This window comes from Tursiops truncatus, chromosome 9, assembly GCF_011762595.2.
Source record: "Tursiops truncatus isolate mTurTru1 chromosome 9, mTurTru1.mat.Y, whole genome shotgun sequence".
NCBI classification, from domain to species: domain Eukaryota; kingdom Metazoa; phylum Chordata; class Mammalia; order Artiodactyla; family Delphinidae; genus Tursiops; species Tursiops truncatus.
The window spans coordinates 33,473,954-33,501,375 of NC_047042.1; the positions used below are offsets into that span (position 1 = coordinate 33,473,954).

Consider the following 27,422-nt stretch of genomic DNA (forward strand, 5'->3'; position numbering starts at 1 on the left):
CTAAGCAGAAGGTACACTTCTATAGTGTAATTGCCAGATGTGACAAAAGAGTAGTTTCCATGGATGAGGAAAGAAAAACCAATTTGTCTTTTTCAGGCGTTTGGTATCAGTGCTGTCCCTGATTCAATATTAGATAAAATGTCAAAATAAAACTAAGCCTCATCATGTGGGCACCCTACCGGACACAGGTTGTGACACAGTCCCAACTGACCAAACTTTTGAATCCGCTGTTAATTTTCTTTATATTTATCCATAAGCCTGGTTGAAAAAGGAAATGACATCACACATTAAAATTCTTAAGGGATAATTAAGGGCAATACATATAGAAGATATTACAATAAGTACAAGTGCTGGGTCATATGGTAGTTGTACTTTTAGTTTTCTAAGCAATCTCCATAGTGTTCTCCATAGTATCAATTTACATTCCCACCAACAGTGCAAGAGGGTTCCCTTTTCTCCACACCCTCTCCAGCATTTGTTGTTTGTAGATTTTCTGATGATGCCCGTTCTGACCGGTGTGAGGTGATACTTCGTAGTTTTGATTTTCATTTCTCTAATAATTAGTTATGTTGCGCATCTTTTCATGTGTTTGGTCATCTGTATGTCTTCTTTGGAGAAAAGTCTATTTAGGTCTTCCTCCCATTTTTGGATTGGGTTGTTTGTTTTTTTGATACTGAGCTGCATGAGCTGTTTGTATATTTTGGAGATTAATCCTTTGTCAGTTGCTTCATTTGCAAATATTTTCTCCCATTCTGAGGGTTGTCTTTTTGTCTTATTTATGGTTACCTTTGCTGTGCAAAACTTTTATGTTTAATTAGGACCTAGAGACTGTCATATAGAGTGAAGTAAGTCAGAAAGAGAAAACTAAATATTGTATATTAACACATATATGTGGAGTCTAAAAAAATGGTATAGATGATCTTATTTGCAAAGGAGAAGTAGAGACACAGATGTAGAGAACAAATGTATGGATACCAAAGGGGGAAGGGGGTGGGAGGAATTGGGAGATGGGGATTGACATATATACACTACTGATAACTAATGAGAACCTACTGTATAGCATGGGGAACTCTACTTAAAGCTCTGTGGTGACCTAAATGAGAAGGAAATCCAAAAAAAAGAGGGGATATATGTATATGTATAGCTGATTCACTTTGCTGTACCATAGAAACTAACACAACATTGTAAAACAACTATACTCCAATAAAAATTAATTTAAAATTTTTTTAAATTTAAAACACAAAGGAAAAGGAACATTACATACCTCACAAACTTTAAAAAATTGTAAAAAAAAAAAAGTAAAAGTGCACAGGACAGAGACATTTTGTTAGGTCTTTGACTAGATAAGTACTTTAGATATTATTGGAGCATTAAAAGATCTGTTGCAGTGTAGAATTGTGGATAAAATACTTAGCCACATATTTGGGGGAACAATTTCTCTAAGCCTCAGTTTCTCATCTGTAGAAATAATGACACAATTTTAGGGTTTTAAAGAGTTTTGAGAGCATTTTTATCTGTAACAAATGTATCATACTAATGTAAGAGGTTAATAATAGGGGAAATGGGGTGCAGAGTGTATGGAAAGTCTCTATACTTTTCAATTTTTCTGAAAACCTTAAACTGTTCTAAAAAATAAAGTCTGTTTTTAAAAAGCACATATATAGCATTCAAAAGAAATGTTTCTCAAAAGAATGATTAAATAAGAACATATGTAAAATAGTTAATAGAATGCCTGGCACATAGAATACGCTCAATAAATGTTGTTTCCTTTTCTTTTGTCCTTAAGGCCTCAGGAAATTGATCTGCCATCTGCACGTTAATCTCCATGCTTATTCAGCCTTCTTTCTTATTCCTGTCTATTTTTTTACCATTTGATTCACATTAATTCAGCCCAACACACATCTTTTCTGGGTTTTCTCATTTTGGACAGCCTTCAAATAGTGATTTCTCTAACAGGGCAGCTAGATCACTTTTCAAGTCTCTATTTGTTAGAATCTTTTAATAAAACACCCTGAGAAACCCATTTTTCATCAAATCCCTTGAACATTTACTCTCATATTTCACTAAGGTACTAAAAAACAATTATTAAAAATACTCTGAATATCCTATACAACCCAGATCCTTACTCATTTACCTGAATGCTTGCTATAAGGCTAAAACTTACACAAACAAAAAATTTCTATTCAAAATAGAAAGGCAATGTCAAGAATGATGTCAATTTTCCAGTGTAAAGAATGATGATGATAATTTGCATGTCCTAAATGATAGTTTGTGCAGGAACAATTGTTGTTCCAGAACTTGATGAGAGGGCCCTAAGCAGTTGATAGAGTGGGACTTGCTTCATTTGGGGGCCCCTTATCAGTCTTACTATCCTCTGCTTGTAAGATGCCTTGTAGCAGCTCCACACCCTCCAGTTTGAGTAACTTATCTTGAGCACTTAAGGAAGTCTCTTAATACCTTTTTTATCCAGTCTGTTTGCAGTGTTTCTTTCCTTACATAGAATTTACCAAACTGCTTCCTTTTCAACCACTGCATTCATGTCCTTTCCGTGTATTTCTGTATGATGTTTCAGAATCCTCCCTGGAGTGATGCACTGGGGCTGGGGTTTACTTATCAGAGATTGCACCCTTGGGAGTGACTAGGACCGTTCACCAGCTCTGTCTCCTCCAACTCCCATGGAAGTCTACGCTCTCCAGGCTTTTTCTTTGTTATCAAGAGCTTTTTTTTTTTTTTTTTTAATTTATTCTCGTAATTTTTTTCTGTTGTTTGCAGCTATTATCTTCTTTTAAAAGTTTTATTGGGGTATAGTTTTGATTTATAATGTGTTAGTTTCAGGTGTACAGCAAAGTGAATCAGTTACACATATACATATTTCCACTCCTTATTTTTTTAGATTTCATTCCCATATAGGTGATTACACAGTATTGAGTAGAGTTCCCTGTGCTATACAGCAGGTTCTTATTAGTTATCTATTTTATATATAGTAGTGTGTATATGTCAATCCCAGTCTCCCAGTTTATCCCTCCCCCTCCTTATCCCCTAATGACCATAAGTTTGTTTTCTACATTTGTGACTCTACTTCTGTTTTGTAAATAATTCATTTGTACCTTTTTTTAGATTTCACATATAAGTAATATATGATATTTGTCTTTCTGTGCCTGACTTCACTCGGAGAAAACCATAATTCGAAAAGATACATTCACCCCAAAGTTCATTGCAGCACTGTTTACAATAGCCAGGATGTGGAAGCAACCTAAATGTCCATTAACAGAGGAAAAGATAAAGAAGATGTGGTACATATACACAGTGCAATATTACTCAGCCATAACAAAGAACAAAATTTATTCTCATAATTAAGACCATTTCAACAGTTCACAGTGATATTAGCCTTTTAGAAATTTGGAACCACAAAAAGAATGTATTGAACAGACACTCATTCTTATTTTCTACCCAACTGTAATAATCATCTCTCTCCTGTAATTATTTTTCCCCCAAAATTTCTTTAGGAATTGAACTGCCTAAGCTTAGTTTGAGGTAAGAGGTTTTTGAATCTTAGACAAATGGATATGTGTATTTTTGAGTTATAAAGAGTAAAATAAATCACACTTCCCTAAATATTCTCACTTTATGAGCTATAGGAAAATGTTTTTAAAAAGGTTTTAAAAAAAACTTTAAACTTGGCATGCATCTAATGCTCATTAGGGAAGCAGAGTTAAGGCAAGTCTAAGTGGAAACTGTTGACTGCTTTTAAAAATAATTAGATTTAGAATGATATGTTAGGTCACAAGCTCTTAGCCTGCCTCAGGGGAAGAAAATAAAAAACTATGTGAGGAAATTACATGAAAGTTGTCATATACCATTACCATTGCATCCTTTATTCACCAACACTCCCAATATAGCACTCAAGACACTCCTCTGCAATTTTAAATTTTGGGAACTATTCAATTATTCACTTACATTTTTCAAAGGCTTTCCTATTTGGGAAAACAGTAAGTTAATTCATATTGAGATATATTTTAACATATAGCCAAAGTGCCTGACATATTGTATTCTAAAAAGTTTGTGTTTAAACAGTATGAGTGTAATATAAGTATTTATGCATATATAATAATTTAATATACATAATAAATTAACATATATAAATATATGTACATGCATGGAAATTGATATTATAACTCATAAAACATGACTAATTAGCAACCTTAATATTACCCATGTAAGAAAACTATTATTAAGGAAAGATAAGTGAAATTTCCAGTGTAGCCCTCCTAATAAAATATGGAGCATAAGTTTAAACACAGCCCTTTGAGGTGGGTACCATCTGAGGATGTTTGCAGGTATTCGTTCCACTCATCACCCTCACTCCCCTCACCCCAAGCCTCAAAACTTGAGAAAGAAATATATCTCTATGTTTTTACTCTAGGCAATGAAAAATGTTAAGAATGTGTCTTCACTTATACTACTTGCAACTGGTTGGAAGTAAAATGTGACACTGTGAGAAATGCAGTAAATATACAATTCACAAAAACCGATAGAAAAGAGAGGGAGAAAGAAAAATAGGGGTTTTACAGATTTCGGATAAATTATTAAACACTGGCATTCTCTCTTACATCTAAATGCATCCCTCCTGTTGGTTCTGTTTCTACGGAGAACCCTGACTCACATGGTTGTTAAGCACCAATAGATATCTGATATAAGTTCACAGTCTAGGGATATGAAATATGAGTGTTTCTCTAGGATATCTGTTTCCTTCATTATCACAAGTGTAATTCATAGGGAGAATATATAGCTGTACTCTCTTCTACAATTTGGAATTTTGTTTTAGAACACAGCTGATCTGTTCTTCTTTGTCATGTGTGTGTGTGTGTGTGTGTGTGTGTGTATATATATATATATATATATATATGATAAATATCTGTAAAATATATATGAGCTTCCAGAGTGTTGGAAAGAGGTCATAGGGAGATATATTGACAGTCCTTCCTGAATAATAATGATAATTTTATGTTTTTCAAAATCTTTCATATACGTTATCTTTACTTATCCTCTTAATACTATAGTGAAACAGGTATAATTATCCCCCTTGAGGTACAGAAAGATTATGTGACCTGCTCAAGGTGACCCAGGTAGATAGAAAGATAGATCTGGGCTACAAGAGAACACCAAAAATTTTCATTTCAGTTTAGGAGACTGGACTTTCTAAAAGTCTTGTCTTTATAATTTAGTGTTCTGAAACAAGTGACTTTATCACATGGATCCTCAGTTTACTTACTTTAGGAGGGGAAAAAAAAATCCTCGCATAACCTCATGTTGTTATTATGAGTCAAATGAGTAAACAACTCTCTGTGAAAAGACTTGTAAATTCTAAAACATTGCACACAGCTAGATGGGCTGTCCAGTTTTTAGTATAGTGTTTTAGTGGTTAATTTAGAGATGAAAGTTTCTTGAAATCAAACTCACATTATTTCTCATGATCCTCTTTATTTTAAACATTTGGTCAGAACTGTATCAAAGTGTCAAAGCAAGAATAATAGCCTAAGCATCCTGTTATTTCCATCTACCAGAGCTGCACAATAGGAAAACTGAGAAGAAAACACAAGAGACAAAAACTATGCAGCACCATTAAAAATGATCAATGTCTTCAGAAATCTGTCCCGTAAGGAGCTCTTCTGAATATGAGCCACAATTTCTCAACAAAGGAGGAAGAGATGAGACCTAGTGGTTTTTTTTAGTGCTTTATGTTTGTCAGATACCCTGCAAATGCATCGCATGCATTGCCTCATTTCATCTTTGCAGAAACCTCTTGAAGTGATATATTATCCCCAACTTATCATAAAGACATTGAAGCCCAAAAATGCTAAGCAGAGAACTCCGTCGATCACATATCAGGCAGGCAGACTTTAAACTCTGGTTTGTGCCCTAATCATGACTCAAAAGCCAGAACAACAACAAAATTTACCAGTTCCCTGATACTTTTCAACATATTCCTTGGTTTGCAAAAGAGTTCTTTTTAATAACCATAGTTGTGTTGTCCTTTGCCAAATAATTATCCCTGCTATATTTTAAGGGCAATCAGCTCCTGAGTGATATAAGAAATGGAAATTTTAGTACAGTTGGTAAGATAACCTCATGATGATTTGTAGCCTCGGCTCTATGATTCCAAAAATAGAGCTCAGTGAAGCAACAAAGTCTTTGGCTGACAGAGCAGAGAGTAAAAGTCATTCCAGCCCAAGGCTTCCTAGCTGGACCTCCCATTTGTTAGAGCTGCTTATGGATCTCCACGTTCCCTTAACAAGAGGGAGCCACGTTGCCCCCTTTAGCACAGACATTGCCTTTGATTTAAAATGCCTGTAGCCTGCTAAGGCCAAGGAAGGTATTTGGGAAAGCATTTTCCTCTCTGGAAAAATAAAATCCCTCCTGAGGGAAATATGCAGTAGAAGTGACATTTTCAACATCTGCAACTCAGTAGGATGATCTCTGTTGACTGCATTTTCTGTCTGAAAGAGCTTGATATAATGCAGGCGATGGATTTGTTTAGCTGTTTTCTCGAAAAGTGCTTATCTTTGAGTTTGGGTTCTAAAGAAATAATTGAATAGGCAAGTGAATGCACCAGACTTCAGCGGTGTCAGATTGATTTGCAGAGGAAATAACCTGAAGTCTTTAGCTGTAGAGACAGCACAGCTCAAGAGGGTGGTAAGGGGAGCAGCTTCTGTCTCTCCTTCCCTCCATTCCATGCTTTCTCCTTGAACATGGGCTCAAGTGCTGAATAGAAATAGCAAAAGATATTAATGTTTCATACTCAGTTACTTCACTGGTATTTTACAGCTGAAAATAGCAGTGAATCATGCTTGGTTTCAAGGAAGTAAATATCTGTCCACTGGGAGGAAGATTTGGTTTGAGTTCTAGCTATTGAGTGGGTAGTGTTTTCCTTAACATCTACAGAGGCTCTTCCCTTCTCAATTTATCACACACAAATCAGATTAAAAGACTTCCACAAAATTTCCAGCCTCAGCAAATTCCAATCTTCGGTAAAAGACATGAGATAGGGTAATGGGACTTCATTTTACGGGTCTAGTTTTAAGTTTTCAAATGCTTCAAAAGATTATCCATCTCTGGGAAATGGGGATGTGATACAAACTCTGCAACTCTTGGTGCCACTCTCATTACATAGTCTAACCAAATGGGATTTCAAAAGTAACTTTCCAAAGTATCATTATAAGGACGTTTATGTCTGACCAGATGGATCAAGATGTCAGATTCTCATGGTCTTTGCATTAATTCAAACAAAAGTAAGCCCTTGTCTGAGATTTTGAAATGTTCAGCTTCTTTTCTACTACAATATTGACTTTTGGAGTGGAAAGTGATTGAAGTAATGTCTTATTTACAGTGTTGTGCAAAATGAATAAGTAAAATGGAAAATCTCATTTGAAAGTATTTTGTGGTTTGCTAAATAAAAGCAATATATTGTGATAACCACAGCAAGGAAAAGAATACCATGCCTTAGGAATTATAAATGTTATCTATCAATCTATTCATGCTACAAATACCTTCAGATTGTTTGTTATGTGCTAGGCTCCAGGCAAGCCCAAGAGGTAAATGCCCTTCCTGTTGTTACGGAACTTGTAATCTAAGGGTATTTCCCCTGAGAACTGGAAGACCTAGCATGATAGGACCTCAGCCATTTCTCCTTACCCACAATCAAAACCTATACTTCAATGATGCCATACACCTGATAAAATCAGGTACACATATTAAGATGACTTTTTGGTGATCTGTGAAAACAGCCTTATCTAAGTTATGATTTAGCAAAAGCAATCAAATATGTAATCATATAGTAAAGTTTTAGCAGAAATGTATAGGAAGTGTCAAGTGATAGGACAAATTGAGTTGGAAAATTGAGTTGGAGAAGAAAGCAGGAAAGGGCCACTGTAAACTTGATAGGCAGCCAGGCTAGATAGGGTTGACTTGTGCTTATCTGTTTAAATTGAGATGATATCCTGAAATCTCTGGAATCTGCAGAGTGGTTTTGCGTTTTCAAGGAGAGGAAACTTGCGTGAATATGAAGAGGATATATGTTCAAAGCCTATATATGCCTCCCTCGCCCAAACAAAAAAATTGTAATCTGAGTGAAAACTAGTAAGTACATCTTGGCATGGATAGAAAAGTATTGCTATTATAGGTATATTAGGAGTATCTCTTTCCCCCTAACAATCTTTGTTAGTTATGGCATATAAACAATTCTTTTAGTTATATTCACAGAAGACACTGATAATCAGTCATGATATTCTTTCTTCTGAATCTTTCTTAGGGTCCTGGCAGTGTGTACCTGACACCATCTGGGAGGTCAGGAAGGGTTTCCACTGTACTAACATTCAAATTTCAATCTGAAAGACGTTTGTTAGCTGAGAAATGGGTGTGGTTAGAGTATATTTCAGGCGTTTCAAGTAACTCTATCCTTGTTTCTGTAGTTCTCCAGGTGAAAGGATATTCCAAATATGAGAGGCTTAGGAGACGCACTTTAAATTCCAGTTTTCCTTAGAGTGTAGAGTTTCTTAACACATATTTATCTACTGACATTTTGCTAACATCTGTAAAAGGAAGGAAAGAGTGAAATTTCCTAAATATGTAGTAGCAATTAAATGTAGTTGTGACACCTTCCCAAATTAATTGCTTCATAAAAATATTTCTTAAAATGAATATGTTCTAATGACAATTCTCAGGACTCTTTACACAGTTGAGGTTGCTAATAGTATCTATTTTTAATGGAGTTTTTAAAATTTACAATTTAAATTGTGTGTGACCACTATTGTACCCCAAATTAAATTTGCCGAGAGAATTTTAAAGACATATTTTCACTTAAAAATCTTAAGTTTAAACCTAGGATGCTAGAGCCAGAAAAAACTTCAAGAAACCATTTAATTTATTTTCTACTTCATCATTCCTGTTTTCTTCTTAAAAATTACCACTAAAGCCCACATTTAAGTCATTGGATTGAAAGTCATCATTTTCGTGAACAATGAAAAGTAATTTCATAGTATATAAATTTTATGGTATTTTAATTAAACATTGCAACCACATTTACTTAAATGCAAACATTTAGGTATAATGTTTACTATAACTTAATTGATAGACTTGATTAAAAAAAATGCAGATCAACAGATAAGCAACAACAAGAAAGCTGTGAGTTTGAGGAAATGTTGAAGGGACTCTGTAGGTAGTCTGTCCAAGATTTGAATTTTAACTTAACCTCTTATCTACCTATGTGACATGTGGCAACTCATTTTCTTCCTGCAAAAAAAAGTGAGATAGTAGCATCCATCTCAGTGTGCTGTTGTAAGGGTTCAGTTATTAGCAAAATACCTAGCCTAAAGGTCAGAGTAAAAGGTCATGTGATTAAATAGTAAGATAAAGGTAAATTACTCTTGCCTTCTTTTCCATCATTGCCTCCAACCCAGTGAAGCAAATGATGGCCTTAATAAGAGCCTCACACAGAATCCCCGCCTACCCCATTCTGCAGTCATTTTTCATACAGTTCAACTAACCCACTCAACGCTGCATCAAGAAATCTCGTATATTAAGAAAAATTTCCCTTCAGCATTTCTATTTTTTCCAAGCCATCTTTGCATCTTTTTCACCTCTTTGACAAAACTAGCTCTCCAGTTTTTCTTTCTTTTCTCTTTGGATAACCAATAGAGCTCTTCTAACTCTTCTGACTCAGGGAAAAGAACAGTGTCTTCTTTGCTGCCTGTGGCAATGTTTAGCTCACCCCTTGATACCCTCTCTTTACAACAGCCCCTGGTATGAAACTGACAGGATTTGCTCCTCTGACCTTCCTTATTACCGTGAAATTCAAAGAGCTTGCCTATACTTTCATGTTTCTATCTTAATGTTTCTATTCACTGTCATTCTGTTCTGTGATTTCAATAGCTGTATGATAATCAATTAATACATATGTACCTTATAAATAACCAAATCTTGTTGTATTTTTGTTTTTTGTTTTTTTATGAACATAAGAACGTTTTCAGAACCACACAATAGCGGAGATGGGCTGTCTATTCAGCAGCCATTTCCTCTTCCTGGGCGTGCAGGTAGACGATATTTTCCAGCCTCCCTTACTGTATGGCCACATGGCTGAGTTTTGCCCTATGCAGTGTGAGTGATGTGTGCCACGTAGAGGCCTAGATCATCAAAACCTCCTATATATTATTCTGCTCGCTTTTACCCATCCACCCATTTAATGCTGATGAACACACTGAAATTAGAAGCCAAGAAGGCAGAAGTATAAAATAGAAGGTGCCTGGAACTCTAAATCACTACTGGAAGGGGGAGTTCTTACTAATCTGGTATTTGGGTTTTATGTGAGTGAACAAGAAACTTCTGCTGTGCTTGTGCTGTTGTACATTTGGGGGGTTGTTGATTACAGTACCTGGCATTACCTTAACTAATACATTCATCAGTTGTTTATATGATGAATATATATTATTCAAAATTTAGTGAGAATGGACTGATATTTAGGGGCCATTTATTCATTTTTAATTGTTTCCTGCTTTATTGACTTTTGGAACTTGGTTTTGGAAATCAGTCATTAATTCCTTGCGAGGACAAGGTAGAGAAGTTCAAGAGGAAAGAACAGTATGTGCAACAAATAGAGAATTAAAGTGACGAGTGTTCAGAACATCACAAATTGTAAAGTGGAAGAAGCTAACAGGACATAAAGTTGCAGGGGTAGTTTGTGGCAAGATCATGAAGAGTCTTTTATATTAGGCAAAAAATTAGTAATGTGACAGAGTCAAGGAAAATGTCTCGAGTCCCCAAGTACTTCCTGCCTACCTCTATAACTACATTACTCACATTATATCATAATTTTATATGTCAAACGTTACCTTCTAAGGCTGAGCTCCAATATGTCAGTGGTTCTAAATTGACCACAGAATGAATTCAAAATCTTTAAGTTGCCCTTGTTCCTGTTTCACCCTGCTTCACAGCTGTTAGCTTAGGACTGGGTTTCTTAACTTCCTTGGCACTACTGATATTTTGAGCTGGATGGTTATTTGTTGTAGGTAGCTGTCCTGTACACTGTAGAATGTTTAGCAGCATCTCTGGCCTCTATCCACTAGATGACAGTAGCACTCTGCCCACTGCCCCACTTGTTATATTACATTGTCTCCAGACATTGTCAAATGTCCCCTGGGAGACAAAATCACTCTCAGTTGAGAAAAACTGTCCTAGATGTCCCATCACCATATTTGGGGGAATTCTTTTCATTTTTGTTTTGTAGGGAATCTTTTTTATGGATCTTTTGTTTTTTGGGTCCCCTCCTTTCTTCTTCCTTAGTTAGCCTCTTCATCTTAGTTGATTATATTCTCTTGCACCTTTCTGAGATAGAACGCATGGGTGGGTGGTAAGATTACTGCAAATTTACATGTCTTTAACTTGGGATAGTCTACTTCATTTAGTATCTTGACTGGATATACAATTCTTAGTTGAAAATTCTCTGAGAATTTTGAAGGCATTCCTCCACTGTGTTCTAGCTTCCAGCATTTCTATTGAGAAACCTGATATCATTCTCATTCCTGAATGTAGGCTCTTTTTACTCCTCTTGGAAAGGTTCTAGAATCTTCTCTCTGTCCCCATGTGTTCTGAAATTTCACAGTGATATGCTTTTGTGTAGTTCTTATGTAACCTTGTGCTGAGCACTTGATGAGCCCTCTCAATGTGGAAATTCATATGGTTCAACTTGGAAGAATTTTTAAACATTTTCTCTGATAAATTTCCTTTCTTCATCTTGTTTCATTTTTCTTTCTGGAATTCTAAATGTACAATGTTTTAAGTCCTGGAACTATATTCTAGTCTTTTCTATTCCTTTTTTTTTCCCCTGCTTTCTGAGAGGTTTCTTCAACTTTCTCTCTAACCTTTCTATTGGACTTTCTTATACTGTCATAATTTTACTTTCCAAGATTCTAGTTTTTCTGTGCATGACATTAAAAAAAATTACCTCATGTTCTCATTTTATGAGTACAATAACCCTAACCTATCTGAAGATCTAAAGTGCCAGTTTAAAAAAAAAAAGTCTTCTGCTCTTCTTTGCTGAGATCCTTTTGTTTTTGTTTTATTTGTTTTTAACTTTTTATTTTATATTGGAGTATAATTGATTAACAATGTTGTGTTAGTTTCAGGTGTACAGCAAACTGAATCAGTTATGCATATACGTGTATCTATTCTTTTTCAAATTCTTTTCCCATTTAGGTTGTTACATAATATTGAGCAGAGTTCCCTATGCTATACAGTAGGTTCTTGTTGGTTATCCATTTTAAATATAGCAGTTGTTACTTTTGTTTACTTCCATCTTTATTCTTTATGTTAGAGGCTTTCTTCAGATGCCTGGTTTTATATGACTTTACATTCAGACTTAAGAAATAGATATTAAAAATTGATTGAAGGTATGTATGAGTATGTGGGTCTTATCTACTGGTAGAATTGACTGTGTAGTACTTTTTTTTTTTTTTTTTTAATTTATTTTTGCTGTGTTGGGTCTTCGTTTCTGTGCGAGGGCTTTCTCTAGTTGTGGCAAGCGGGGGCCACTCTTCATCGCGGTGCGCAGGCCTCTCATTATCGCGGCCCCTCTTGTTGTGGAGCACAGGCTCCCGATGCGCAGGCTCAGTAGTTGTGGCTCATGGACCCAGCCGCTGCGCGGCATGTGGGATCTTCCCTGACTGGGGCACGAACCCGTGTCGCCTGCAGCGGCAGGCAGACTCTCAACCACTGTGCCACCAGGGAAGCCCAGACTGTGTAGTACTTAATTTGGTTTTACCCGAAGATCCGCACTTGTCAATATCTGCTGTTCTATTCTTGTATATTTCTTCAGCGAATGTTCATTCATCCTCCTGTCTGGGATGTATCAGCCTATGAATAAGTGTTTTTAGAGCCAACTGGGAAAAGTTTTCTGGGTTTCAATGATAATTAATGAATACTCTTTATTTTCCATGTAGTGTCATTTTCTTAGCAATGTTCAGTGTCCCTGAGTCCAACACATTAGAGGGGAGGGGCTGTGATCTGACTGCCAATGTTTGGGAAGATGATCTGAGGAATCTCATGATTTCTCCCATGGCTAACCAATTCTCTTGATTTCCACCCCACCAAATAGCTCCACTGTCAAGGTACCTGAGAATAAGTGTATGTTGTTTTAAGCCATCAAGTTTGTTGTAATTGTTCAAAGCAGTCATAGGAAACAAACACACTAGCCACCCACCTGCTTCCTAGTTTCCAAAACCATGTTGTAGTCACTTCCTTCTCATATTGTCTTTATCCTTGTGCACTATGTCCTTTAAATCTTTTTTATACTTTTTGTGGGAGTTTGGGTAAGAGAAATACTTAACACCTTTTTAATCCTCTATGTATTTTTCAGTAAGTTTCCTTTGTTCTTTTTAGAGGTGTCCAAATAATACCTTGCATATATAATATATTGAAAATGATCGTTGGATAATAAATGTACATTTTTGTTTGCATTTTGTGGGTTTTGAGTTTTTGATGAACTTTCGCTGTTTATGTACCAAGTTTGTTAGCATTCATCATTTGTAATGGGGGAGGTAGACATAATTAAATAGAAAAACTATCAGAACTAAGACAGGAATGCTACAATTTTCAGTAACATTCAACATTGTTTTGGAACTATTAGTTAATGTAGTTAGTCAAGAAACATGAAAAACTGGTATAAATATTGGAAAAAATAAAAATTATCTCTATACACTAATGTTATGACCATATACCTAGAATATTTAAGATTCTGCTCTGGTAGATAATAATAACAAAAAACTACAAACAAAAAGAACTCTGCAAAATCAGATGGACATAGACTGCCAATTTTGAATGATCAGATATACAGACTATAAAATAAATTAAGTACACCCAATAAAGTTGATGGAATCAGAGTGGGTATTATAAAAGTAATAAGAAAAAAACAAAAGTCTATCAAAATCAACTAGTTGATCTGAAAAAAAATCAAGTAACTCTACTAGAAACGAGTACGGGATTGAAACTAGAAACTTAGTTGAGGTGGTATTCTTGCTTAGGAGTAAGTGAAGAAGAAATTAGTGAACTGCTTATCTGAAGAGATTACACAGAAATACCACAGAGAGACCAATAAGACTGAAAATCGAAAGAGAGGTTAAGTGATAGAAAGGATTGAGTGAAAAGCTCTGTCTCTAATAGTATTTTATTTTTAACATCTTTATTAAAGGATAATTGCTTTACAGTGATGTGTCAGTTGCAGCTTTATAACAAAGTGAATCAGTTATACATATACATATGTCTCCATATCTCTTCCCTCTTGCATCTCCCTCCCTCCCACCCTCCCTGTCCCACCCCTCTAGGTGGTCACAAAGCACCAAGCTGATCTCCCTGTGCTATGCGGCTGCTTCCCACTAGCTATCTATTTTACGTTTGGTAGTGTATATATGTCCATGCCACTCTCCACTTTGACACAGCTTACCCTTCCCCTTCCCCATATCCTCAAGTCCATTCTCTAGTAGGTCTGTGTCTTTATTACCGTCTTGCCCCTAGGTTCTTCATGACCTTTTCTTTTTTCCTTAGATTCCATATATATGTGTTAGCATACGGTATTTGTTTTTCTCTTTCTGACATACTTCACTCTGTATGACAGACTGTACGTCCATCCACCTCACTACAAATAACTCAATTTCGTTTCTTTTTATGGCTGAGTAATATTTCACTGTATATATGTACCACCTCTTCTTTATCCATTCATCTGTGGATGGACACTTAGGTTGCTTCCATGTCATGGCTATTGTAAATAGAGCTGCAATGAACATTTTGGTACATGTCTCTTTTTGAATTATGGTTATCTCAGGAAACATGGGTATATGCCCAGTAGTGGGATTGCTGGGTCGTATGGTAGTTCTATTTTTATTTTTTAAGGAACCTCCATACTGTTCTCCATAGTGGCTGTATCAATTCACATTCCCACCAACAGTGCAAGATGGTTCCCTTTTCTCCACACTGTCTCCAGCATTTATTGTTTGTAGATCTTTTGATGATGGCCATTCTGACCGGTGTGAGATGGTATCTCGTAGTCTTGATTTGCATTTCTCTAATGATCGATGATGTTGAGCATTCTTTCATGTGTTTGTTGGCAATCTGTATATCCTCTTTGGAGAAATGTCTATTTAGGTCTTCTGCCTATTTTTGGATTCAGTTGTTTGTTTTTTTGCTGTTGAGCTGCATGAGTTGCTTGTACGTTTTAGAGATTAATCCTTTGTCAGTTGCTTCATTTGCAAATATTTTCTCCCATTCTGAGGGTTGTCTTTTCGTATTGTTTATGATTTCCTTTGCTGTGCAAAAGCTTTTAAGTTTCATTAGATCCCATTTGTTTATTTTTGTTTTTATTTCCATTTCTCTAGGAGTTGGGTCAAAAAGGATCTTGCTGTGATTTATGTCATAGAGTGTTTTGCCTGTGTTTTCCTCTAAGAGTTTGATGGTATCTGGCCTTACATTTAGGTCTTTAATCTATTTAGAGTTTATTTTTGTGTATGGTTTTAGGGAGTGTTCTAATTTCATTCTTTTACATGTACCTATCCAGTTTTCCCAGCACCACTATTGAAGAGGCTGTCTTTCCTCCACTGTATATTCTTGCCTCCTTTATCAAAGATAAGGTGAGCATATGTGCATGGGTTTATCTCTGGGCTTTCTATCCTGTTCCATTGATCTGTATTTCTGTTTCTGTGCCAGTACCATACTGTCTTGATTACTGTAGCTTTGTAGTATAGTCTGAAGTCAGGGAGCCTGTTTCCTCCAGCTCCGTTTTGCTTTCTCACGATTGCTTTGGTTATTCGGGGCCTTTTGTGTTTCCATACAAATTGTGAAATTTTTTGTTCTAGTTCTGTGAAAAATGCCAGTGATAGTTTGATAGGGATTGCATTGAATCTGTAGATTGCTTTGGATAGTAGAGTCATTTTCACAATGTTGATTCTTCCAATCCAGGAACATGGTATATATCTCCATCTATTTGTATCATCTTTAATTTCTTTCATCAGTGTCTTATAATTTTCTGCATACAGCTCTTTTGTCTCCTTAGGTAGGTTTATTCCTAGGTATTTTATTCTTTTTGTTGCAATGGTAAATGGGAGTGTTTTCTTAATTTCACTTTCAGATTTTTTATCATTAGTGTATAGGAATGCCAGAGATTTCTGTACCTTAATTTTGTATCCTGCTACTTTACCAAATTCATTGATTAGCTCTAGTAGTTTTCTGGTAGCATCTTTAGGATTCTCTATGTATAGTATCATGTCATCTGCGAACAGTGACAGCTTTACTTCTTCTTTTCTGATTTGGATTCATTTTATTTCTTTTTCTTCTCTGATTGCTGTGGCTAAAACTCCCAAAATTATGTTGAATAATAGTGGTGAGAGTGGGCAACCTTGTCTTGTTCCTGATCTTAGTGGAAATGCTTTCAGTTTTTCACCATTGAGGACGACGTTGGCTCTGGGTTTGTCATATATTGCCTTTATTATGCTGAGGAAAGTTCCCTCTGTGCCTACTTTCTGGAGGGTTTTTATCATAAATGGGTGTTGAATTTTGTCAAAAGCTTTCTCTGCGTCTGTTGAGATGACCATATGGTTTTTCTCCATCAGTTTGTTAATATGGTGTATCACATTGATTGATTTGCGTATATTGAAGAATCCTTGCATTCCTGGGATAAACCCCACTTGATCATAGTGAATGATTCTTTTAATGTGCTGTTGGATTCTGTTTGCTAGTATTTCACTGAGAATTTTTGCATCTATGTTCATCAGTGATATTGATCTGTAGTTTTCTTTCTTTGTGATATCTTTGTCTGGCTTTGGTATCAGAGTGATGGTGGCCTCATAGAATGAATTTGGAGTGTTCCTCCCTCTGCTGTATTTTGGAAGAGTTTGAGAAGGATAGGTGTTAGCTCTTCTCTAAATGTTTGATAGAATTTGCCTGTGAAGCCATCTGGTCTTGGGCTTTTGTTTGTTGGAAGATTTTTAATCACAGTTTCAATTTCAGTGCTTGTGATTGGTCTCTTCATATATTCTATTTTTTCCTGGTTCTGTCTTGGCAGGTTGTGCATTTCTAAGAATTTCTCCATTTCTTCCAGGTTGTCCATTTTATTGGCGTAGAGTTGCTTGTAGTAATCTCTCATGATCCTTTGTATTTCTGCAGTGTCATTTGTTACTTCTCCTTTTTCATTTCTAATTCTGTTGATTTGAGTCTTCTCCCTTTTTTCTTGATAAGTATGGCTAATGGTTTATCAATTTTGTTTATCTTCTCAAAGAGCCAGCTTTTAGTTTTCTTGATCTTTGCTATCGTTTTCTTCATTTCTTTTTCTATTATTTCTGAGCTGATCTTTATGATTTCTTTCCTTCTGCTAACTTTGGGGGTTTTTTGTTCTTATTTCTCTAATTGCTTTACGTGTAAGGTTAGGTCGTTTATTTGAGATGTTTCTTGTTTCTTACGGTAGGATTGTATACCTATAAACTTCCCTCTTAGAGCTGTTTTTGCTGCATCCCATAGGTTTTGGGTCATTGTGTTTTCATTGTCATTTGTTTCTAGGTATTTTTTGATTTCCTCTTTGATTTCTTCACTGATCTCTTGGTTATTAAGTAGTGTGTTGTTTAGCCTTCATGTGTTTGTATTTCTTACAGATTTTTTCCTGTAATTGATATCTAGTCTCATAGTGTTGTGGTCAGAAAAGATACTTGATACAATTTCAGTTTTCTTAAATTTACCTCTAATAGTATTTTAAACAGAGAGAATAAGAAGAAAAAAGAGAACCAGCCTTAGAAGAGAAAAACAGTGAATTTTTATAGAATTTATGAAAGACAAAAGCACTTATATTTAGAATGTCCAATTAATTCCTAAATATGTAAAGGCAATCCAGAGAAGAGCAAATCAGGGAAATGGAAATCTTAATTAAAATGAGATATTATTATATCTACTAAACTGTTACAAAATGTAAAAGCCTGAAAATACCAAATGTTGGTAAGACAGGAGTGATGAGAACCCTCAGACTACTGCCAGTTGATATGACTATTCTGGAAAGCAGTTGGGCAGTATCTGTAAAAATTAAAACTGATGGGCACGTTGGCTTCAAAATCCTACTTTTAGAATTTAACCTACAGAAATGAAAGCACCAGTATGCAATATTCATATGTAATGTTACTTCAACTTTGTTTATAGAGGCAAAAATTGAAGGAAGAAGAGAGGGAGGAAGGAAATGTTGTGATGACGAAAACATCATTTATAATATGGTCCTATTAATGTAGATTCATATGAATGCATGAAGAGATTCATGAAAAGACTCTCACAAAATAATTAATGGTGGTTATCTCAGGGCACTGGATTTCCTTTATGTTTTACTTTATCCTTTTATGTATTATTGAAATCTTCATCAGACATGCATTGTAAAAACATACAATAAAAATAATAAAGCCATTTTTCCTTGTGGAAAAATAAGGAAAAAAACAAAAAAGGTGAATATCAGGCCTATTTTTGCTGTGTTGATGTGCAGTAAGTTTAATTCTGTTCAGTCCTTTATATAATTAAAACTGGATCTAATCTTATAAAATGAGTAAGCAACCTTTATCTTGATTAACAAATACAGTCATCAATCACCTTTCAAGGTCAAAAAGAACAGAAACAAAATTTTTATAGTAGTTGCATACCTAGTGATGGTTTTACTTATTTGACAAAGAAAAAGCTACTTCAGAAAGAAGGTTACAATCCCATTCTTTGGCATCCACATAGCCATTGATAAATTCATTCATCAGTTCAAATTTAACCTCCATTACACTGTAAGTGCCGTAAAGACAAAGGCTTCATTTGTCTTATTCTCAGTCTTTTGCCCGGTATCTAGCACAGTGGCTGCTTCATCATAGAAGTTCAATCAGTATTTACTAAAGGAGTGAATATATTCACACATTCATACAAGACATAATTTTGTGCTTTTGTTATTCTTTTGTTATTTAATATTCATTCTAAATTCTTTCCACAAGTATTTGTTTAGTAATTACAATGTTCAGAGGATCTAAAAATAAATGTTAGAGTCAGTAATAAGAACAAATGCTAATTTAATATTTCTGTGTGTCGTGTCGGGTTTATGTATATTCACTCATTTAATCCTCCCAGCCAGCCATTATTACTCCCATTTTACAGATGGTAACACTGAAGCACTTAATTTGTCTAAGGTTCCATAGCTACTGAGCTGCAGATGCTGAGTTTAAGTCCAGGTGGTCTAGCTCCAGAGTCCAGCTTTCCCTACAGTCACGTATCTCATCTCTGACAATATAGAAGTGTCAACAATTCAAGATCAACTCATTGATAACTGATGCACCTAATTTTCTCTGCTAAGATGTGTTTCATTTCCTACTTAGGTAGCACCAGAGTTGGGCACTGTGCATGGAGGTGGTTGGTTTGGGCAGGGTACAGAACTGATGTTAACAATATGCCGTGGAAATCAGATGTGTAAAGATAATTAACAGGAGGAAAACCAAATGATGCTGTGAATCTAGGGAGGCAAAGGGCAAAGGCCAGAGCAGAAGGCCAGAGGACAGGTGTGAGGATAGATTTGTGAGGACGAAGATTGACTGTGGTCAGGAGGAGCAGGCAGACATGTAGGTCCGTGTACACATAAATGCAAATCAGAATAATGAGAGAAAGAAAGAGCTCAGCCCAGGGAGATTGCTGGGACTTGAGTATCAGTTCAGGGTGATAGCAAGAAGAACAGCAGGAGACTGGCGATAGGTGTACGAGTCCAGCAGCAGCAAAGAGACTGATGCAGAACCAAAGGTTTTCTGAGGTACAACATACTGTACCCATTTAGCCCAAAGTAAGAATTGGCTTTGGCCGGCAAGTGGTTTGAGAGAGAAGGTGGCACTGTCAGCAACACTTGGGTGGAGTGCAGAATTGAGGAAACAACAAGCAAAGCATGTTTTTCTGTAGATTTAATTTTTGTTCATTTTTATTTTTTAAATATTAACTGAGTAATATGTGTTCACTGATAAGCAAAAAAGAGTGAAGAAATGTCACAGGACCACCACTCAAAGATATTACTGTTAAAAAGTAGCATGAAATCTTGTGTGTTTAAAAAAAGAAATGCTCTGAAAACTTTTCAAACGCACAAAAGTAGAAGGGTGAGTGTGATGCACTGTCATGAACCCATCACTCAGCTTCAGCATGCCACCATTCTTGTTCTTCTGTCCCCTCCCACATTTTAATACATTCACACACACAGAAACAGAAACCACTGTCATGCCACTCAAATGTCATAAATGTCCTTTTTCTTAATACTATAATCATCAATAAATTGCCATGTTAATAAAAATAAATTTAAATGATTATTTTTTTTCTAGCTTCATAACACTGTAGTCTTTGGAAATATCATGCATAACCACATTTATTTATGCTTAGTTTGTTCCCAGTCTTAAAAATAAAGTTCTGCCTTGATATATACACATATATATGTACACACACACTATATATGTGATATATATACACATAATAAAGCACTTACCTTTCTGCATATATATATGCAAGATATATATGTATATATATGTATGTGTGTGTGTGTAGATATATATACACACATGCATATATATATATAACATTTGTACACTATTCCAATTATGTCCTTAGAATAAACTATTAGACATGAAAATTTCTGGGTCAAAGGGTAAGTCTATTTTTAAGTGTTTTTATATTTATTATCAAATAACACTCCAGAACTCCAGAAATTTCCTACTGCTTTACGCTCTTACCAACAGTGTATAGATATGCATATATTTCAGTTGCCTCAGAAATACTGAGTAATTGAAATTCTTTGTAATTTTTTCAAGTTGATTATTTTAGGAAGTATCATTGTATAGCTATATAATTCTTTGAATATTACTAATATTAGATGTTTTAGTGTTTATAAGCCAAGACACACTTGCCAAAAATAAAAGGCTGATTTCATAAACTACACATTTCTTTTTTTCATATATTGATTAACCTTATATGTGTATTTTTCTAGATATACTTCCCAAAGAAGAAAATCTGCCTTCCAAAAATAATATGTGTAATAGCGTATTTAATTTTCTGAGAAAGTATAGATTGCTTTAAAAGAGATTGTTAGTAAATTAGATTAACTATATTTAGCATTCAGTTCCAAAACCATTGAGGTATATATCCATTAAATATGAATTTGTACCCGAATACGTTTTGTTGCTCTGTATTGTTGTCACTTCATGATTGGCTGTTGTCCATTTTAGAAGGTTTAGTATTTGAGTAGGTCAGATAATGGTTTGATAGCTTACAAAACTTTAGAAACCAGCCACTGAAGCACTAAGTAAATTACATCTATATATAACCTCATTTCAAAAAATAAAACCATGTGATAGTAAAATGAAGTATATAAAATATCATTTGGTCTAATGACTGTGTTTTTATTTTTCCAAAGATAATTTATCCGTGACTGTTAATGCTTTGAAAAGCTTTGCTGTCAAAGTCAATTGGTGGAGGGGGAGTCAGCATGCTCAAATATTTTTCTGAATAATAAAAATGCCCAAAATAGAATCTAGCGATGCAAGTCAACAGGGAGTGATGGAAAGAGGGGAATCTAGGCAAATTGTTTTATATTTTGCATAACCGAAGAGCCAGATGGTTTAACTGGATTTTTATTTTCAGAACCACCCACTGCAGCATTTTAACTAAGTCTCAAGTCAAATACAGTACAGTACTGCCAAATTGAGTTTAACAGTGTCTAGACCAGAGCCCATTACCTTATCCAGGCATTCCCAGGTTCCTTTTCCTCATGGTGCTGCCAGACCTACCTGCCCTCTTTATACTGGTTTAGAAACAGTTTTACACTAACTCACTACCTCTTCCAGGTAGAGATGAGATAAAGCAATAGGTATGGCACATGCTCAGGAAATGTTCACGGTTCTGCTTTTGACTTTTCTTGTCTAATATCAATCTGGCAGTAATATTTAATCAGTCTTATCCAGTTGTCATTTTTATTCCATTTTGAAGAATCTTATAATGACCATCTTGCTCATCAAAGAGAAGCAAGAAAATTGATCTGACATGTCAAAAATTCACTACTGTCATATTTCACTGTTCAATTTCAGGGAATATTTGGTCTCATATTGTTTTTAATCATCAATTTTAATCAGTAACCTAAATTAAAGCATATAAATTTTGTAAAACATCTTGCTTACAAAACTTTTATTTTCTTGCTGTTGTCTTTGTAAGGTCTTCACTTGATACACCAAAAGAATTCAATTGTCCCTTTCCTAGTTTTAAAAATTTCTGCTATTTCTTTTTTTCACTTTTTGCATCCCGTTTATCCCTATCTTTAACATGCTTAAATTCTGGCAAAGAATCGGAAGCTAAATGGCCAAATTCCTCAGGAAAGTCTGTACTTTTGGTATTTCCTGACCAACAAAAAACACGTTGGACCATGAGTCTAGCCAGAAAAAACAAATAGCCGTTGAAAATGATCCAGTCCAATTTTGTAGGTCCAGTCTAGAAAGGGATTTTGAGCTTCAGGTTAATATCCAAACTTCGTAGGTCAGAATGAAAGCAAATCTACTAGGGTTTGATCATCATCAGTTAAACCCAAAGAGCTGACTGGTGAAATATATGCATACTTTCATTCCAAATGGCTAACACTAAATGTTTTTATGAGATTGAGTCACTTTTCTAAAGAAAGTTGCAGTAAACCAGTTTTATGTCAGAACGTCATGAAGGAATTGACTTTGGCATCTGCTCGTTTGGGCTTCTATCTCTTCTCATATCTGCTTTAAGGAATCTAGATTAGATTTGTCCTACTAGCTTCTCTGCTTCAATCTTTTTATAGTTCATTGGCTGCTTGAGTCCCTGGCTCAATTGGGAGCATCAGACAACACTACCCTGCTCTGGCCTCCCCGTTTGGGTACCTTCCAGTGTAGCCAAATTCCCCCTGGAATACAACTGTAACAGCATTAAACTTGTCAGGCTTGGAATAATTTTGCTGACTCAGTTCAGAATTGGATTGAATGAAACATAGCTGCCGTTAACAAACTATTTTATGTTCTATTACACTTAGGGATGAGAACAATGCAAAAACACAGGAGCTGAGACTAACCATGTGTATTATTTTACATACAGGAGGGAACCCCACTTTGAGCCTGAGATACTGGTGTGCCTAAATGATAAAGGAATTAGCTTTTGGCTTCTGAGTATCAGCCCGGGCACTGCACTGCATGATCCTGTTGAACAGAAGGTAAGTGACAATTTCATCTCCTGATAATTCAGCCCTGAATTACTTTAAGCACTTTTTTTGGTTCTGTATATCCAGAAAAAAAAATTTTTTCAAACTTATATTTGGCTATATCTAACTTTCAGGAGGAGCAATCATGAAAAATCAAGTGGGATAACCCTTGGTTACAAACTTACTGGTTAAGAAATTAGGCTGTGAAGTAACAGAATTGAAATTAATATGCCATTTCCACCACGTGCTAGCTGTGTGATTTGGGCCAAATTACTTAATCTCTGTTAATTTCAATTTATCTATTGACAAAATGAGTATAGCAGTAGAAGTTAATTGTTGTGAGTATTAAAGAAAGTAATCCATCTGAAGACTCAAGGGCATGGCGTTATGTGCTATGTAAGGGATCACTATCAGTTTTAGTAGAGTTTATAGGGTGGGGGAATTGGAATGAATCACAATTACCTTGTCTTACTCCACCGTCTTGGCCTCCATGTGCCATCCCTGGTTTCATTAGACACACGTGAATTGTCAAGGGTGGGTCCTGAGCTGTAGTTTTGTAAGTCTCTTAACTTGGATCTTTCATTCTAATTCAGTTTGTTGAGAATACTTTAAACTTTTGTGTAACATCTCAGAATGCTGTCAAATGCTTCAAGTTCTCACTTTCTTTTGGAGCTTGCCAGTATTTGGTGAGCATGCTCTTTGTTTCTTTTTCTTTTTCTTTCCAGAATGTGTCTTCTCCTTCTTTGGGATCAATCTCTTATACTTATTGTTACATTCTTTTCTTTCTCCTTTTCCTGTCATCATTCTCTATCCTTTATTCTCTTGGTGAAAGTTTAAGTTCCCTTCCTCCTTCTCAGGGTCATATAACTTCACCCTTCCTTTCCAATATAATTCTATGCACTATATTTAAAAATTTTCATTTTCTGCAATAAATCTTATTAAACATTTCTTAATTCTCTTCATCTTCTCCCTGACTATGGCTATTAGCTAGAAAGAAGTTCTTATTCTCAAAAGGAAAAAGACAGCATATCTCACAAACTATAGACTAATAACTTTATCTCAGCAAGATTCTAGAGTACATTGTAAACGAATAGTTTTTGAGCACCTAGGGAAAAAACAATCATGAAGTATCAGCATGTATTCATTTAGAACAAGTCATGATGGATATAGTTTATTTCTTTCCTTGATAGGATTACTAAATAGATGGTCAGTAAATATATTAAGGATGACATATTTAGGCTTCAGCAAGTGATTTAGAAAGATTTCTTGAAGTGTTCTTTTTTTTTAAAAAAAACTACTTTTTAGAGCAGTTTAGGTTTACAATAAAATTGAGAGAAAGGTACAGGATTTCTCATTCCCTGCTTATAGACATAAATATCCTCCCCCCTTATCAATATCACTCACCAGAATGGTACACTTTTTACCAAGGATGATCCCACATTGACAAAGCGTAATCACTCAGTGCATAGTTTACCTTTAAGTTCACTCTTGGTATCCTACATTCTTTGGGCAAATGTACAATGACATATATCCATAATCATATATCATACAAAGCATTTTCATTGCCCCCAAAATTCTCTGTGCTCTGATTGTTCATCTCCACTGTGTCCCTCCACCCTCCCCCAATTCCCCAGTGGCAAACACTAATCTTTTTACTACCTCCACAATTCTTACTTTTCCAGAATCTTATATAATTGGAAACATACAGTATGTAGCTTTTTAAGATTGGCCTCTTTCACTTAGTAATATGTATTTAAGTTTCTTTCATGTCATTTCATAGCTTGATAGGTCATTCCCTTTTAGTGCTGAATAATATTCCATTGTTTAGATGTATCACAGTTTATGCATCCATTCAGGAACTGAAGGATTTGGCTGCTTCCAAGTTTAGACAATTATAAGTGAAACTTCTGTAAACATCTGTGTGCAGGTTTTTATGTGGACAAAAGTTTTCAGTTCCTTTAAGTAAATACTAGAGCACAATTGCTGAATCATACGGTAAGGATATATTTACTTTTGTAAGCACCTTCCAAGTGTCTTCTGAAATGACTGTACCATTTTGCATTCCCACCAGCATTATATGAGAGCTCCTGTTGCTCCACATCCTTGTCAGCATTTGGTGTTGTCAGTGTTCTGGATTTTGCCCATGCTAGTAGTTGTATCTCATTGTTATTTCATTGTTGTTTTAATTTTCATTTCTCTGGTGACTTATGATACAGAGCACCTGTTTATATGCTTATTTGCCATCTGTGTATCTTTTTTTTGGTGAAGAGTTTGTTAAGATCTTTGGTCCATTTTTTTTTTTTCCTTTAGCATGGCTCATTTTTTAAGTGGGTTGTTTTTCATATTGTTGAATTTTAAGATGTCTTTATATATGTTGGATAACAGTTTTTTAATCAGATGTATCTTTTGCAAGTATTTTTCCCCAGTCTGTGGCTCATCTTTTCATTCTCTTGATATTCTTTCACAGAGCAGAAGTTTTACATTTTAATTAAGTCCAAATTATCAATTATTTCTTTCATGGGTTGTATATTTGGTGTTTTATCTAAAAAGGCATCACCATAGCCAAGGTCATCTAGGTTTTCTATTATGTTGTCTTCTAGGAGTTTAACATTTTTGTGTTTTACAGTTAGGTCTATGATCCACTTCGAGTTAATTTTTGTGAAGGGTTTAAGGTCTGTGTCTAGATTTATTTTTTTGCAGATGGATATCCAGTTGTTCCAACACCATTTGTTGAAGAGATTTTCTTTGCTCCATTGTGTTGCCTTTGCTGTTTTGTCAAGGACCAGTTGACTATATTTATGTAGGTCTATTTTGGGGCTCTCTATTCTGTTCCATTGATTTGTCTGTTCTTTCATCAATACCACACTGTCTTGAATACCATAGTTTTTAAGTAAGTCTTGAAATCAGGTCTTATCAGTCCTCCAATTTTGTTCTTCTCCTTCAGTATTGGGTTGGCTCTTCTGGCCTCTCCATCTAAACTTTACAATTAGTTTATAGATAATAGAAAGTAATTCAGATTATTTATAGATCATTGGAAAAATCCAACCAGAGAATTATGTAAATTTGACATCTTTAAAATGACTGGAAACAGATTCATGAAATCCTTTCTGAACCTTGAATCAATTCTGCAAGGTTGTAAAATATTCAGTCAACACACAAAAGTCAGTTGTGTTTCTATACATAAGAAATGAAAAAAAGGAAATAGAGTTGGAGAGAAAGAAGTAAACGTATATATCTATGCTTAACGGATTTTTGACAAGTGCCAAGATCATCAGCAGTTAAAAAAGTGTCTTCAACATGTGATGCTAGGACAACTGTATATCCACATACAAAACAATGAAGTTAGGTCCTTACCTCACACTGTATAAAAAATTAACTCAAAAAAGTTAAGTTAAATATAAGTGATAAAATTATAAAACTGTTATAAGAAAACATAGGGGTAAATCTCCATGGCCTTGCATCTGGTAATGAATTCTTAGCTATGACAACAAAAGTAAAAATATATTGAATTTTATCAAAATTAAAAACTTTTGTGCATCAAGGGCACTATCAAGAAAATGAGAACACAAGCTAACACAACATTGTGAATAAACTATACTTGAATAAAATGTTGTTTGTTTTGGGAAAAAAAGAAAGTACAAACACAACCTACAGAATAAGATAAAATATTTGTGAGCCATATATCTGATAATGGTCAGGAATCCAAAATATATAAAGACTTCCTACAGCACAACAAAAAATTAAACCACCCAATTTAAAAATGGGAAAAGAACTTAAATAGACATCTATACAAAGAAGATATAGATGCCCAATAAGCACATGAAAAGATTTTCAGCATCATTAGTCATTGAAGAAATGCAAATCAAAACTATAATGAGATAAAACTTCACATCCACAAGGATGGCTACAATAAGTATAAAAGAAAAATAACAAGTGTTGACAAGGATGTGGAGAAATTGGAACCCTGTATGTTGGTGTTGGGAATGCAAAGTGGTTCATCTGTCGAAAACAGTTTTGTGGTTCCTCAGCAAGTTAAATACAGAATAACCATATAATCCAACATATTCCACTTCTTGATATATGTCCAAAAGAATTAAAAACATATACGCAAACAGGTTTTTGAACATGAATGTTCATGTACCATTCACAATAGCCA

At 35.1% G+C, this 27,422-nt stretch overlaps 1 protein-coding gene across 1 annotated transcript in view; it reads left to right on the forward strand.

Annotated features, from left to right (window-relative positions):
- TMEM196 (transmembrane protein 196) overlaps positions 1-27,422 on the forward strand; it is a 289,255-nt gene that overhangs the window by 54,328 nt on the left and 207,505 nt on the right. Inside the window, exon 2 of the mRNA XM_073809642.1 lies at positions 23,164-23,278. The gene's annotated coding sequence lies outside the window, so the exon portion shown is untranslated. The remainder of the gene's footprint in view (positions 1-23,163; positions 23,279-27,422) is intronic.